At 46.5% G+C, this 17,059-nt stretch overlaps 1 protein-coding gene across 3 annotated transcripts in view; it reads left to right on the forward strand.

Moving 5' to 3' along the window:
* The first annotated feature begins 15,814 nt into the window (after positions 1-15,814).
* Positions 15,815-17,059, forward strand: part of NDST1 (N-deacetylase and N-sulfotransferase 1) — a 72,366-nt gene continuing 71,121 nt past the window's right edge. For all 3 annotated transcript variants that reach the window (XM_075009401.1, XM_075009402.1, XM_075009400.1), the window contains exon 1: positions 15,815-16,085. The gene's annotated coding sequence lies outside the window, so the exon portion shown is untranslated. The remainder of the gene's footprint in view (positions 16,086-17,059) is intronic.

Genomic DNA, 17,059 nt, shown 5'->3' on the forward strand with positions numbered 1-17,059 from the left:
CAAAGTTCCTTGTTTGTGGCCAAGTCTTGCCGTTTGCTGCAAAAGATGTACCTCAGGCATCTGTGTAGGAATGTCTGTAGTTTATGATTTGCAAATGTTTTAGTACACCAGGTCTCACATCTATACAAGAGCTCACTTTTCACATTTATGTTGAAGATCTTCAGTTTTGTCTTCGCAGATATTATTTGTGAACTCCATATGGGATGAGGAGTCTTGAAAGCAGCTATTGCTTTCCCTGTTCTGGCATTGATATCCTTATCTGTTGCTCCATCTCTGCCCATAATACTCCCCAAGTAGGTAAACTGCTCCACATCTTCCAGGTCATCCCCTCCCAGTGTGATGGTGTTGTTGTTATTGGACTCGTTGATCCTCTTTGTCTTGCTCTTTCCCTTGTTAATGCTCATTCCAGGAATTGAAGCAGTTTTGTCTAGCATTGTAGACTTTTCTTCCATGCATTCTTGTCGGTGTGAAACGAGGGTGACAGCTGGAAAAAAATCACCTCCCTTACAGAAAATAGTTGTGCTAGTAAGGCTTTTTAAGTGCAGACCAAGCCTAAATTAATTTATAAATCAGTTTAAATTAAATTAAACTGGTGCAACTTCTGCAAGCAGGCCAGACCTGAGTCCTCGACAGCTGGGTGTGTGTAATCAGCCCTCCTCACCTGAAGACACTCACCTGCACTCTTGACAGGTGACATAATGTCACAAAGGAGGGGTAGTCCACACCTTGCTTCAGGGAAGGATTTTAACTCTACACCGCCAAGCACTCAGATTCAAAATGAACACTGAACCTCCTTCAAGAGCCAATCTCCTTGAAACTGATTGCAAAACTCCTAGCTTGCATGAACATGGCTGTAAAACAGGACTGGACTGTACCGACCCATCTTCCATCTGCTCAGTTATTGGAAAAACTTCAACCTTCTGATGGTGCTGGGGCTAGGCTTAAGGCTTGACCCACTGTGCCTTGATGTTATCGGAAAGATTACCAGTAGGCTTTGAACCAGACCCTTAAAGCCTCATTACACAGGCCATTTGCTCGGGTTAAGCCAGACAATGCTGGTTTTGGTCTGGTTTGTCCTCCATCTGGTGCTGCTGTAAAATCGGCCATTGTTTTGTCCTGTATCCTTCATTCAGGGTGCCATTTGCTGAGTGCCCTACTGCCATTACCCTCCCACACGATGTTTGCAAGACTACGCCCTGAGTGCTCTGCAAAACGGCATCTTTTGCGCAGCATGACCTCACGTGCATGGTGCATGTGTGGTCACAGTGGGGACAGGGAGAACCAAGGGCCCACATTGTGGGCATGCCTAGCTCATTTAAAATAACCCCAGAACATTAGCAAAATCTGCTGTAAAACCCTCATCTGCATGTTAGGCCTTAGCATCACTTGGCTTCACTTGGCAGTTATCTGATCCCAAAAGAGAAATTTAGACAAACCTTATCTGCTAATGTGGCCAAATGGTATGCATTAGCTTCTTAGAGATGTCTATTAAAACTAAATCAGCCAATAATGCAGTTAATATCTAGTTAACTCTGGGTGATATAGCTAAATAAGACTTTTATATCATTCTTGTGAAAATTTGTGTGAAAATATAAGGAGGTCTTTGGGAATTTTTCCCAGAGGGGGTTGTATGCACAATTTTTAATATACAGAACATTCTCTCATAAGTAGCTAACATGGGAGCTTTTAATATACATAATTCTCTGTGGGGCAGTCAGATGACTAATGTAAAAGGCATTGACTTTGTAGCTGTGAATGATAGCAAAGAGCCTGGGTTAGATTCTTTTTTAGAAAGATTGTCAGGAGACTTAAATCCTGTCTCCTGGCGGTTAGGGAAAGAACTTCTGAAACACTTAAAGTTTTTCATTAAGACAGCCTAGAAAGTGACTGTTTTCCCCTCATAACAGATTACAAGTATGAGAGAAAATATCAAAGATGGTGTTTGGAAAGGAAGATGGAATTTGATTTAATCACAGATGTGTTACCCTTCCTGGACCTGATCCTGCCTACTTTCAGAATGCCTCTTGAATGCAGTGGTGCTGAGTACCCTTTTCTGTTTGGACTCCAATAGGAAATGAGCGCTTAGAACCTTACAGCGGTGGGTTTTTTGGTAGCAAGCAATAAGCCAAATTCTGTTTGCTGTAAAGAGACAGGTAGCCATACTAGTTTTAGCTGGGTTCTTTGCATGAGTGTGCTGCACAGGATTCTGACCTGACCCATTGCATGGAGATATTTCTATCTGATTAAAAATATAGGGCCAGAAAAGAATGGTGTCTGTTCCCCAGGTTCCCACTAGAGGGTGTATGAAATCTCACTGGTGGACCCAGAGCACTACTGCAGAGAACTGTTTAAGGTTTGGACTGTTTCCAAAGTCTAGCAAAGAAGTTGAAAGATTCACTGGTGACCCAAGGAAAACATTTGAAATCCCTTATTGAGAGGCTCCTGTATTCTGGGGGGTTTGTTATTAGTAGCGGCTGGCATGAAAGCAGAGAGTTCTGAGGGATTTGCCTGCTGTGGCCTGCTAATGTTGGAGCCCTCTGCTTCCGACATTACAGCCGCCTCCACGGGGACCACATTTGATGACAGAGGATTATATACGATTAGGGAGAAGTGGGGAGAAGAAGCAGCAGGAGCCAAGGAGCTCTTGAGAGGAAAAAAATAATCAGAACAAAGCGGCTGTCTTTGCAGACCGGAGAGGGGTTAAGGCTTCCATTGGACCCACGTGCTCTGCAGCAGGGACGACAGCTGCCAAGGGACATGGGGCAAGGTTGGAGGGGGGCCGGCTCCATGCCTTAGAAGGGGTGGGGCCAAAAGTGGAAGAGGTGGGGCCAAGAGCAGACTCTTCTCCACACCCTGTGAACTGCTGGGCTGCCCCCCCCGCCAGCCATGCACAGCCAGAGTAGCGCTGCCATGGTACTTCAGAGGGGCCCAGAACTCTGGCCACTGCCAAAGTTGCAGTGGTGGTGGCCGGAGCTCCAGGCCCCTTTGAAATGATGGGCCAGGGCTGCTGACCTAATGGCCCCTCACCCCCTCTGCCAGTGGACCTGGTGCTTGGGCACTATAACTGTTCAGAGAGCTGGAACAACACTGGGCATAAATCCATCTGACTAGCAGTTGAGAGTCCCTTGTGGAGCTAGCTGCAGTCCTGGACTGAGAGATGGGGTGGGATGGGGTGACCAGCAGGGCTAATGCAATCGCCTGCAGGTAGACTAGAACCTGGCACCCCTGGAGCTTAGTGTAGCCTCTATTGTCTGAGCTCAAAGCCAGCTGTAGAGGAGACTCTTTCTATCTCTGTGTCAATGGTGTAGGTGCCACTACATGGGTTAGTGACCCACGCCCCTAGATGTGTGGGTTACACTGACGTATCCAAGCATCAGAGGGGTAGCTGCATTAGTCTGTATCCACAAAAACAACAAGAAGTCCTGGGGCACCTTATAGACTAACATATTTTTTTGAGCATAAGCCTTCATGGGCAAGGATGAAGAGGGTCTTTGCCCATGAAAGCTTATGCTCCAAAAAAATCTATTGATCTATAAGACACCACAGGACTCCTCATTGTTTTTGCTGACATAGCCACAGACCACTGTGAGGATATGGTCCTGGAAAGGTGGTATAAAGGCTTTTCAACTCCCATGGTTTTCCAGTGTGTCACGGCCTTTTGATGCTGCTGCTTGCGCTGATGCGCCCCCACAAGGCACCTTGTGGGAATTAAAGACTTCTTCGGTCGCCAAGTCCCATGGCATTAGCCGCGCCCAATGCTCTGAAGTGCTTTGCTGCACTTTTTGGAGGCCAGAAAAGCTTTCTGGCACGAATGGTACGAGCACGGATGAGTGACAGTTGGGAAGTACCAGCAGTGCGGTCCAGCAACCACCTTTGACTGCTCCATTCCCCTGCCAAAACACCATCACCACCTACAGATTATTGCTTCCAATTAAGTCTTGGAGCTTCCCTGGTTTTCCTTTGGCATCTGTTGCATATTCTCATGCGATGCGCTATTCCGAATGCTTTTGTGTTGTTCATTCTAAATGTCCCTGGCTTACTTCCACCCAGATAACTCCTAGCTCACCCCCTGTGGGCCATCCTGTACTGCACCTCTCTCCTCAAGCAGTTGTCATCCACATCATGGAACTATGTATGATTCATGTTGGCTAAGATTCCCTCACCACATACGTTAATTAAGGCCACTGTAATTCCAGCCAGGGATTCCAGTGACACAAGCTGTCACTCTTGTGATTGATGGTAGAGTTTGTATTTTTTGGTGGGAGTGTGGGTGAGAAAAAGGAATCCTAGAATAATAGAACTGGAAGGGACTGTGAGAGGACATTGAGTCCAGTCCCCTGCCCTCACAGCAGGACGAAGCACAGTCTAGATCAGTGTTTCCTAAGCTTTTTGAGACCACGGAACACCAAACAATACTATATTTTAATGTGGAACTCTTATGAAAATTTTCTTTAAAAAAATTGTTGTCAGACCAAAAATAAAAAAGCAACGTATACAGCAAAAACAAAATGAAGTAATTTAATCAGGTATCATAGCAATGAAGAAGTAATATTGTACCTGGTTTAAATAACAGAAATTATTTTAATAACAGTAAGTACCCTCTGTGTGTGAATCAAAAAGCGTTAGACACTCGCGGCACACCTGCAAGTTGTTCAAGGAACAGCAGAGTTCTGTGGAACATAGTTTAATAAACACTGCTCTAGGTCAATCTTGACAGATGTTTATCTAACCTGCTGTTAAATATCTCTATCGATGGAGATTCCACAACCTCCCTAGACAATTTATTTCAGTGCTTAACCACCCTGACAGTTAGGAAGTTTTTCCTAATGTCCAACCTAAAGCTCCCTGGCTGAAGTTTAAGCCCATTGCTTCTTGTCCTACCTTCAGAGACAAAGGAAAATAATTTTTCTCCCTCTTCCTTTTAACATTCTTTCAGATACTTAAAAGGTGTTATCATGTCCCTTCTTTTCCAAACTAAACAAGCCTAATTCTTTCAATTGTCCCCCACAGGTCATGTGTTCTAGACCTTTAATCATTTTTGTTGCTCTTCTCTGGACCTTCTCCAGTTTCTCCACATCCTTGAAATGGGGTGCCTAGAAGAGGAACTCATTCCTGCCTCATGTGAACAAGTGACTTCTCCTCATTGTGCTCTCTTTCCCCTCCCATCTTTTGTCTGCCTTGTCTATTGGATTGTGAGCCCTTCAGGGCAAGGACTGTCTCTTCCTATGTGTTTGTATAGTGCCTCACATCATGATGCCTCCATATTGGTTGGCTGGAAACTCTAGGTACTGAAGTAAAAATGTGGACCCTGAAGAAAAGCTCTGTGTGGCGTGAAAGCTCACCTCTTTCACCAATAGAACTCCCATACAAATATTAACTCTCCCACCTCCTCTCTCTCATGTGAGCATAGGCTTGTGTAGTTGTTACCACACTGGTTTGAAAATGCCTCAGAAAAGAGATGGAATTTTCCACAATTTCCATTTTCTCCTTGACTTTTGTGCAACTGTCTGTTCTTCCTGTTCAGTGTTCTCTTAGATTCTTCATTATCCAGGACCTTCCAGTAGCTATAGTAGTTTTCCATAAGTGGGAGGGTAAGCAGAGTTCATCCATCAACCAGTCACTTGTCAGGCGATGGTCAGGCTTGGAATTGAATGTGTCTGGCTCATCCAAACTCAAAAGGTGAAGTGGAAAGTAAGCCAGGCTAGAGGAATTTATCCCAGGAGGGCTGCAAAGAAGAACCTGGCTGTGTGAAAGGACGGATAGGGCAGATCATCCACAGGATTGTCCTCTGGGGGGATTGGACCCTCCTACAGGTGGTTAAGGAACAGATGTGCCCCAGGAGCCTCCATTTGATAGTAACAAACAAAAACAAACCAAGCTGCCACATGAGCTGATAACACACGCAGCAGTCCTGTAGTCAGAAGGAAATGTATTGAGTCCTTTTAGGCATGGGAAGATTATTTTCTCCTTTCACATCCAAAGGGAAGGATCCTTCCTCTTCAATCCTCCCCTTCCCCTAGCATCAGAACCTGTATATATTGGCAGCTGAAAACCCCACAGTCCTGCAATTCTGGGTTTTTCTAGCAGCCAGTGTGAGCCTCTAGCGCAGTGTTTCTTAAACCATGTTCCGCAGAAAAGTGGTGTTCTGTGAACAAGTCGCAGGTGTGCTGTGAGTGTCCAGAAAAATAATTAAAAGTATATATTTTATATTATTAAAACCAGATACAGAATGAACCTTTCTAATCCGGCTCTCTCTTGTCTGGCAAAAATCCATAATCTGGCATGATTTTAGTTAGCCAAACCATGACTTATCATGGGTGTATCCAAGTTTCCCTTTGCCATAAAGTTTATTTACAGCCATCAGTCCTGGCTCTCGGTGTTCTGTGCTGTTATTTACCTGTAATTTACCCCAAATGTTTTCTAAGAGTCCAGTAAGCCAAGGACATGTTGGTAATGTGCTAGAAAATATCTCCCTTCGTCCAGCAAACTCTCTGATCTGACACTGGTTAGGTCCCGAGGGTACTGGATGAGAGAGGTTCAACCTGTACAATGCTATGGTACCCGATTACATTACTTCATTTTGGTTTTGCTGTATATGTTGCTGTTTGGACTTTTTTTCCTTGTCTAACAATTTTTTAAGGAAATGTTCATAGGTGTTCAGAAAAATATTTGGTGTTCCGTTGTGTCAAAAGGTCTAAGAAACACTGGTCTAGAGCATCTCATTGGTTGCCCGAGTGGGAAAGGCACAAGATAGATGGCTGACGTGACAGTTGCTAGCTGTAAGGAGTCACTCCTCCAGCTCTCTTTGTAAGATATATGCTCCTGAGAAGGGCCAGCAAGAGAACCCATGTGTTGCTGTGATTTAAAACGTGATCCAGATTTCACTCCTAGCAAATTTAGTTGTGAGGAGCTCTGTAGCCCTGAGTCCCTGTGCCAGGGCCTCCCAAATGGACGGGAAATCCACAGACACAGGGACTCTGACAATGGAATTCAGGGCTACAGAGCTCCTCATAACTAAATGAAGACATTTGAACTGTTTCTTACCGGTCTTTTAACTTCTGTTGTTTTGGTTCATTGTTAAACTGACAGCATCCCTTTAAAGCATGTGTGTGGTACTCTGGCCCTATGAAAACCCAGCATCAGGATTCTGGTTTTTTTTCTCCTGCTAGTCAGCAATCTGTCAACGACCTCATCAGCTGCAGCAGGAATACAGCCCGGGTTTGTAGTGACTGAGGTCATGTTTCCACACTGCAAGTGGGAACATGCTTGCTGGCAAGGTAGCCAGGAATACACTAGCTTTGCTGGAGTTCGTGTGCTAAAATTAGCCCAGCAGTGTGGCATGGTTAGCAGGTTGGGATCGTCACCTGAGTATGTACCTGGAGTCGAAGCAGGTTTGCACTCAGATGGCTGGTCCAAGCCCCTTCCCAGGGTCTCCTCAGTGACACTGCTGTTTATTTTTATCATGCCAGCTTAAGCAGACCTGGCCTGGCTGTCTCCCTGCCCTGGGAAGCATGCTCCCAACTGCAGCGTAGGCATACCTTCAAAGTCATTAGCCTCTTGATGGCTGTTGGGTGACAGGTGACAGCTGCGTTCATCATTCTTCAGTTTCTTCCTGATGGGCAGCAGCCTACAGCTGAAAAACAGCCACCCAAAGTGACAGCCTCATGGGGAGTCTCTGACGAGAGGCTAAAGGTGCAAGGGCGTTAAAGGAACTCTCTCTCCTTCTGCCTACAACAGGGCAAAATCATGCTGATGGGAAAGTCCTAGGGCTCCAAAGTGTGCTGTCAGCTACAGCTGGGCAAAGTGTTTCAAACAAAGAGTTCATTCCATGAAAAGGGCAGTTTTGTGTGACTGGAAACGATGCACAAATCGGACACAGTTTTAGCTGCTCGCCAACTGTCCAGAAAAGGAGGTGGAGATGCTGCTGCCACTGCTGCTATCCCTGCTACCTTCCCATGTTTAGCCTAGTGGTTAGAGTACTCGCGGGTGATGCAGGTTTCAATCCTGGATGTGGAACAAGCCCAAACTGGATTTATTATTTAAATTCAGTGAAAATTTTGCAAATTTTCAGATTTTGTTCAACCCAGCCCACTTTTAAAAAAATCTTGGAACTGACACTGAATTGAAAATCAGTTGTTTGTCCTGTCCTATTGCCTGCTTCCTCTGCAGTATCCATCCTGTAGGCCAGTGGTTAGGAACCCCCGGTCTGGGTGCCAAGAGTGGCACGTGAGCCAATTTTAATCGATAAGTGAGGCAAGAGCTCAGCCCCGCCCCTCCTCCCCCATGCAGCTGGGAGCTTGTCAAAGCCATCCAGCCTGTGCATTAACAAAATACCAGCTAATGCTACCAACCACCATCTAAACGGTAAAGCTCTGCATCTTCATTTATTTATTAATGAAGCTGTTGTAAGTCGGACAACTCATGACTGTAAAAAGTATCACCAGCCCTCAGAGCATACACAGAGGTTAAATGGTCAAATTTCAGTACTCTGCCTTGGAAAGGTTGCTGATCCCTGCTGTAGGTAATCAGAGGATTTTGGTCTCTGGGCCTGTTAAAATGGCATCTTTCACCAACACGATACCTTCCCTACTTCTCCCCGACCTCAGTAATATTAAGAACTTTATGTAGGAGAAACTCCATGACCTGAAAGCAGCTGTTAGCATGTAAAAAGCTTTTGAATTCACTTGTAAGGGTGCTTTTTCAGTTAGAAAAGCAGTTAAAATAGGTATTTAAAATGTGTGTATCAAAGGTTTTCAGAGTATTAAAATCTCATATTCTGATGTAAAGAAGCCTGTGGAATTGGCATATACTTCAAGGGCCAACTCCTGGTCATAGGGCCATCAATGGCAATGCAAAATTCCCATCAGTGGGACTGTGATTTGTCCCTATCTCTTTTGGAACCTGTAGATGGTGACTAATACATTGGAGACAATACAGGGAGAAGCTGCCAGACTCCTTTCAAACTGCTGTGCCTGAGCAAAGCAACTCCTATTGTGCACGAGTGGAACTGGTTTCCTTCAAATTTGCAGCTGAAAATTGAGAGGAAAAAAATACTTGATTCTGTTTATAATGGTATAACTGATATTGCTCTAAATGAATGTCTTTCTGAACAACCTTATGTTCCCAATAAGTTAGTTCTAAAAAGAATGTATTTATAAAAGCTGAGCCAAGTGTTTAACAAATTCGTTTCCTCCAAGCATAATTAGTCAGTGGAAAACTTCACCATTGGAGGTTGTGAACTGTGTAGATTGTGCTCAGGGTTTTGTTATGTGCTGTTTATTACTCATGGCTGCCTTGTTGTGTGATGCATTCTATGTGATTACACCAACTGTGACTCTCACGTGGGCTAGTAGGTATTTAAATTAATAGTCTCTTTTTGGTGGAGAGAAGTATTTCAGTTTTAGGCTGAAAAAAATCTCTGTAATAGTTTTTAACAGTTCAGAGTTGAAGAGATTGCTATTTAGTTTTACATTTATGTTACTCTGGAGTGGGCAAAACTTTCAAAGATCTTTAAAGAGAGAATATGAGGGAAGTGAGCTGTTCTGAGGATGAGAAGTATTTGACTTTAATAGATGCTTCTGAGCTTGTTAGTCAAGTGGCAGTTATAATTATCTGCGGTTCTCTGTTTCCTTTCTACTCAGTTTTTTTTTTTGTACTGTACTGGTTTGATTTGACTGATGTTGTTTCCTTGGTTGTTGGTTAATAGGAAACCTTCCCAGAGAACTGTGCCAGAGGCCAAATTCCAAACAGATCTTGTAGCCTATCTTTTTCCTATTGGCTGCGGGACACCAAACCTCGCGGTGTCTTCTTCACCCAGGGTTGGACATTTCCACTTAGTATGTGCAATAACCACAATGACTGGAGAATGAAGCCCAGATACGTGGGCTGTATGGGAAAAGTCAAGACCTGCCTGGAGACCCCGTATGAGCAGACTAGGGCTTGGGATTTGCCATGTGAAATCCTAATGTGGCTTTGAGAAGGCATTTATCTGTTTTCTCATTAAAATTAAGTTTCAAAGGCCAAAATTCACCTCTGTGCAGAGGACCAGTGGCAAACTCATGTGCTGTTTATGTCCATTGTCCCCTCTAAGCTGAGCGCTTGGGCGACTGCCCAGGAGAGATTTAAATGCCACCCAGCTGATTAGCAGAGCACCCACAGCTGGCAGCAGCTGGCAGCCTGTGTTTCTCCCGGTGGCGCATTTCCGCATGTGCCTTGGTGCACATAACAAATTTAATTCTGCCTGTGAATGGAAAAAATTGGAGCGGTCACTGCTCAAGCCCCAGGTCTGACATCAAAATGATCTAGTTTACATTACACAGTGTTGCCCAGCGCCCCGGCTCCCTCCAGGTGTGTTGCTTTTGCCTGTGAGTCTTTTCTGTGTCCCTCCATTGGCTTGCCTATGCCTGGCCTTGCAGTTCATCCAAGAAGTTGTAGGAGTCTGTGCTGCACAGCATCAATCTCTTTTGATGTCATTCATCTAAGGAGCCACCAAGGCCCTGGCCTGCTGTAAAATCATGAGAGGTGTGAAATACAGGAATAAAGAAGCGTTGTTTACTTGTTCCCATTATACAAGAACTAGGGGTTGCTCAATGAAATTAATAGGTAGCAGGTTTAAAACAAACGAAAGGAATTACTTTACACAATGCACAGCCAACCTGTGGAACTCCTCACCAGAGGATGTTGTGGAGGCCAAGGCAATAATGGGGTTCAGAAGAGAGCTAGATAAGTTCCTGGAGAATAGATCCATGAAAGGCTATGAGCTGGGATGGGCAGGGATGTTATCCCTAGCCTGTTAGGCAGACGTTGGAAATGGGTGACAAGCTGGATTACCTGATAATTACCTCTTTTGTACATTTCCTCTGAGGCGCCTGGCACTGGCTACTGTCAGAAGACAGAATACTGGGCTAGACTGGGCTTTGGTATGATCCAGTATGACTGTTCTCATGTCCCTTTCTGGGTAACCCCTCAAAGAGCCAGCAGGGACCTGTGACGTTCCTGGTGATTCCTCTGAAGAGACAACATTGAGCTGTGCTCTTGTGTCTTTCGCTGTCCTTGCCACTGCTGCTGCTTCACTCCTTGCATCTGCATGGTGACCGTAGCACATGTCACAAGAGCAGAGACAGAAACTGCCTCAGCCCATCCTCTGTGCCTGAACAGCCTCCCTGCTGGTAAGAAACTCTGCTTGTTGCACAGGGCAAGGTGTTGAAACAGCCTCACACGCTGTGCTGCTGGTTAACCCGAGCACAGTTCCCCACAGTTTGATGGTGTCTCTACATGTCTTTGGAGCCCAGAGCAGCCTCTGGGTAGAAGGAAGGGGGCAGAGACAGAACCATGAGCTGTATCAAGTCTATTTCCTCCTGGGAGGAATGAAGAGAATTTCTGTGCAGGTTGGAGCAGACACAGCAACAAAGTCCAGTGTGCAGCTGGCAGTTAGCTCAAAGTGGCACCTTGAGCTTGTCTCGCAGCCAGTGTACGAGCTGGAATTAGATGATGACCCAGCAGCTTCCTATCAAGTCCTGGTTATGTTGCGGGGAAGCCTGAAAACTAATTGGCTTCTAGAATCTGACAGAAGCGGCACATGCACGCACACCCACAGAAAGATAAAAGGATTCTTTGAAGGAGACATCCGCCTGACATGCCAATTATACCAAAGCCTTGCCTTGCTTAACCCTTTTGGACACCCCATCAAGCTTGCCTCCGGGGAGCGGCTGTGAGAGAAGGGACTTTATGGAAATATCTCTAAGCAGAGCTTCAAACACATTCCAGGCTGGGGGAATCCGAGGGGCCCTTTGGTTGAGAGATTATCGCATAACTCTGGATAATCCACCGTAGCCCAATGGGCTATAGGTTGAAATAAATAAAATTTTTCCTCTTTGCAGCATGGGGAATAGCTGGGAGAGAGAGGACTGTCTTTCACCTCAGGCTGAGGGAGTGTAGGAATGAAGGGTTGCGGAGTTTTAGGCCCCAGTTCTGCGTGGTTTGGGTTCCTGCAGCCGTGCTGGGCTGTGCTGCAGATCTGGGGACATATTGAGCGTCCAAGTGTCGCAGTTCTGATTCACCATGCAGTGTAAGACTTAACTCAGATTCCAGAACAGTGTCATGATGGAAGGGCATAAATAGGACAGTTAATCAAGGCTTTCGACCAACGCCACAACTGAAAGGACTCTACTGGCACTGAAATCCAGTTCAGGTTCCTCTCGGCCTCCTGGGCTACGTCTACACTAGCAAGTGTTGTTGACAAAACTGGTGTTTTATTGACAAAACTCGTGGAGCGTCCATATTACAAATGCGTTCTGTCAGTAAATCGACGGAGCGCAGCAGTTCTGTCGGCAGCATTCTGCTGTTCCCCAGGAGGCAGAATGCCCTTCTCAATGGAATCTGTTGACAGAAGGCCAGTGTGGACATTCCGGGGGGCCCACTGTCAACAGACTGGGCTTCTAGGACCCCCAACAGCCATGTCTGCTGTGCTCCCAGTTGGCCGTTCTGTTGAGAGAGTGGCCGGGCAGTCTGGCTGCTCTCTGTCGACAGAGCGATCTGCTTTGGTGTGCAGCTGTAATCTGTCAACAGAGTTTTGTCAAAAGATATCTTCTGACAGGGTGTCTCTACACTTGTATTTCTCTTTCGAAAGAGGTATGCAAATAAAAACGCAAATGACGCATATATTTGCATATTTGGCACCTCATTTGCATATTCTAATTTCGAAAGAGCTTCTTTCGAAAGAAGAAAGCCAGTGTAGACGCTGCTCTTTCGAAAGTAAACCCATCTTTGAAAGAATACTGCTTCCCTTTTAATGGGGAGAAGAAGGATTCTTTCGAAGATGGGCTTTACTTTCGAAAGAGCAGCATCTACACTGGCTTTCTTCTTTCAAAAGAAGCTCTTTTGAAATTAGAATATGCAAACGAGGTGTCAAATATGCAAATTCATGTATCATTTGCATTTTCAATTTACCTCATTTGCATACCTCTTTCGAAAGAGGAATGCAAGTGTAGATGCGCCCACAGTGACTTCTGTTGACAGATTGCTGTAGTGTAGACATAGCCCTGCAGTGCACCCCAGGGCACAGGAAACCAGTTTAGGTTCTTTGGCAGCTCAGAATCCTCAATTACCTAAATTTAATATGAATATAGTAATTAATACCAGTTCTGCATTGATGTAGTAGCTTTCATGTAAGACCTCAGAGCTCTTTAGAAACAGAAATTGATTCTTACAACAGCCCTGTAAAATAGGTAAGTATTCTTATGCCCATTTTATAGTCAGATAAACTGAAGCCACATCACTGGTGAGGCAGGAATGTAAGATCTAATCTCAGTTGCCAACCCCTTGCTTTGACAATCAGAGACCCTAACTGACTTCTGGCCTCCCAACAATACACACTCTATATTCCTCACCCAATTCCTGTATTTAGATAGAATAGCGTTGTATTAAGGTATGCAGGGCTAAATCACCCCAGCTATTAGGTAATGTCCTTCCAGGGCTGTCAGTAGAGTTGCACAGACTGACAACAATACTGAATCCGGCCCATTGTCATACCATTTTAACAACTTTTAATGTACAAAAGGTTATTAAAATTGAGACAATAGGCCAAATTCACAGAGGGAAGGATTAACAAAGTAACACTTGAAAACCCACCTAAGTACAATTTCTTGAATATATTATTAATTTTTAAAATATGTGGCGCTTGCAGAATACATGATGGCATTGCATGGTATTACGATTTTATATGGGCTCTTGTGTTGGGTGACCTGGATATATCACTCAGAAAAGAGTTACCATCTCTGGGCAAAATATGTGCTAATCTGCCGTGTGCTATATCACATCACAAGATCTCTGAGGGAAGCAGGGGAAGTGACATGTTTTATTTATTTACTCTATCATGGCAATTGATCAAGTTCAGATTACATATAGGAATTTCCAAGTGGAAATGTAAAGTTCTGGTATTTAGCTATGAGTCATACAGTATCAGGTCTTAAAACATTTTACTGAATCAGGTCTAAATAGCACCTGCCCCATTTCTTGAGAACAGCATAGGATTTGGGGGGAAAAAATGTCTTTTTCTGCTTAAAGCCAAGGTTTGGAATGTTAGAAGCTGTCCAGGCAGAGAAGGATTAGTGGGCAAAGTAGGATTCATGTTAAATGCAATTTATCACAGAGGTCTGATCAACATGAATGTGGTCTACATTTTTGGTCACAAAGTTTAAATTTAAAATTTTTGATGGTTGTGTGAACAATTTAAACAATTAATTGGACTGAACGTTCACCATCTTTTCTGGTGTATCTAACAGCTAGTGCTCATCAGTGTGCCATATGCCTTACACGGCTGAGATTCCCTGCTAGTTCAAATGATAGGAGCCGATGCTTTTGGGACTGGAAAATCTATATTCATGCTGTAATCATGAGGCTTCAGAAGTCCTTCATCTGAGGCACCCAGGCATTTGTGAAATCCCAAGCAGGATTGCGTGACAAGCAAGGGGAACCTTTGCTACCTTCTCTCCTAGATGTTGTCAGTTTTTTAATTTGTTATTTAATAAATACCCATTCATGGATCAGAGCCTACTTGGGCCATATATAACAAAAAGACAGTCCATGCCCAAAAACAAGGAGAAGTCCTGTGGCACCTTATAGACTAACAGATATCTTGGAACGTAAAGTTTCGTGGGCAAAGACCCGCTTCATCAGATGCGATGTAGTGGAGATTCTAGATGTGTAATTAGTCCATGCCCTAAGAGTTTATAGTCGAAAAAGTTATAACTCAGAAAAAAAAACCCAAAACAAAACTCTGTGGGGGAGCCGTGTTAATCTTTAACTACGCAAATAAGGAGCAGTCTAGCAGCACCTTACAGCCTGACACATTTATTAGGTCACCAGTTTTGGTGGAACTGCTTGTTGTTCAATAAACAAAACAAAACCCTCTCTCCTACTCATTTGTTGTTGGAGCAAAATGTGCAGTCTGTTACTAAGCCTGTATGCACCTTGGTCCAGGGTCAGCCGCAGGAGACATGTATTTCTGTATTTGCCAAGGTCAGTGGTTCTCAGACAAGGGTATGTGTACCCCTGGGGCTACGCAGACCTATGCCAGAGGACACATTGTGCATTTCTCCACCTTTTTTATGAATTAAAATTTTTACTTATTTTATGTTCATCTGATTTTTTTTATTTCTACTTTTTGAACAATCATATGACTGATGGCAAATTTATTTGCCTATAGACAATTTCTTCCAACCAACCTCTTACCATAAAGTTGTTTAAACAAATGTGTTGCAAATGGTAGAAAGAAAAACTGTGTGTCTGAAAATTGTAGGTACTGGGCATGCTTAACTTTCACTATTATTATTATTATTGATAAAGGGGCACGTAACCAAAAAAGCTGGAGAAACACTGCCCTAGGTGGCAGACCGGTTTCAAAGCTGAACTCTGACCCCCTGGAGCGGCTGCTCGTCTGAGTGGCGCTAGAGCCTGGATCTGGATAGAATTTCATACTGGGCCAGTTCTCCAGTCTGTGCAGCGCTGACGGCCGGTCCCTCTGTCCTGCAGGTTTGGCTGCCCTGCTGCGGGGAACAGCCTGCAGAGGGAGGGGCCACGGCGCTGGAAAAAGCCGGGAAGTCCCCGGGATGCGGGTCCAGGGCCCTGCCCATGTAGCTGCTTCTCGCTGGGCCGTGCCCCCCGTGCGGCTCTAGCTGGCCTGAGATCTGCCAGGCCGGGCCCCTGGGCCAGCGCGGCCGGCCGGGGCTCGGGCCCCTCCGCGGGGTGGGTGGAGCTCGGGGGCGGCGCGGAGCCCCGGCGGGCAGGGGGGCGGATCCGAGCGGAGGGGCTGGGGAAGGCGCAGCCGGTGGCAGGCTGGGGCCGGCAGGGTTAAAGCCCGGGCAGCAGCAGCAGCAGCAGCAGCTGCCGCGGGGGTTCCCTGCGGAGCGGGCGGCGTGGCCTTCGCGAGGCGCCTGCAGCGCGTTCCCTGCTCCCCGGCCGCGGGAGCCGAGCCGAGCCGAGCCGAGCCGGCGCGGCTCCCCACGGGCTGCATGCTGGCGGCGGCACGGCTCGGGGCCCGGGTGAGCCGCCGCCCGCTGCCGGCGCCGGGACCATGCGGCCAGCAGGTAAGGGACCGCGGGCCGGGCCCTTTGCTCTCGGGGCTGTATGGGCGGCGCGTGCCGCAGAGCCGCCTGCAGGCCCCGCCGCACCGGCGCGGAAGCAGGGGGCTAAAGTTGGGCGTCTCTCGCCGGGGACGGGTGCGAGCGGAGCCGGGCAGCAGCTGGGCGCGGAGGCCCGGCCGGCTGGGGGGCGGCGGAGGCGGCCCGCAGCGGGGAGCGGAGCCCGGGGGCAGCGGGTCAGGGGCGCGGAATTCGCTCCCCCTCCCCCGCATTCCAGAGAACAGCGAAAACTTTTGTCCTCCCCGCGCCGGCCGGGCCGGGCCATGTGTCCGGGATTCCCGGCGCCCCGGGGCGAGGGGGGCTTCGCCGCTGCGTCCTGTTGCATGTCAGTCCCTCCCCCCGCTCCCGGCTTTGGAACGTTCCCCTTTTCTGCCCCCCCCCCCCACCTTTCCATTGCTGCAGCCCGACGTTTTCATGGCTAATGTGGCTAGACAGGAGGTGCGGGAGTTTGGGGCGGGCTGTGGTGTCTGCATTTCAATGGCTCCTAAAAACGCAGGCTTTAAAACTGGGTCTGGTTTATTGGGCCAAAGAAGAAACTCCTGGGACTCCCTTCCTGCTGGTGGGGTGAAAGCCCTTCCCTGGCTAGCCTAGGGCTTAAAAACACCAGTACTTGCACTATATAAATATCAATTTGACATAGTGCTTGGCGCATATTCCTCTTCAAACTGCTTTTACGGACATGAATTGAGCCTCCCAGCTTCTGGAAGGAACGGGTTACAACACAGCAAGGGGCACACTTCCAAATATTGCCTTGTGTTTCCTGAGCACTGCTGTGAACATCCTGGGGGACTTGATCCCTGGACCTGCTATTCTTGCCTGCTCAGACTATGGGGAGGCCCCAAAGCCCAGAGGAGTGGTGGAGAAATACAGAATATTGTTGCAGAATATAGAGTGTGCTCATGTTCATTGTTCAGTGTGTT

The sequence above is a fragment of the Carettochelys insculpta genome, chromosome 15 (genome assembly GCF_033958435.1).
Source record: "Carettochelys insculpta isolate YL-2023 chromosome 15, ASM3395843v1, whole genome shotgun sequence".
In the NCBI taxonomy this organism is placed as follows: domain Eukaryota; kingdom Metazoa; phylum Chordata; order Testudines; family Carettochelyidae; genus Carettochelys; species Carettochelys insculpta.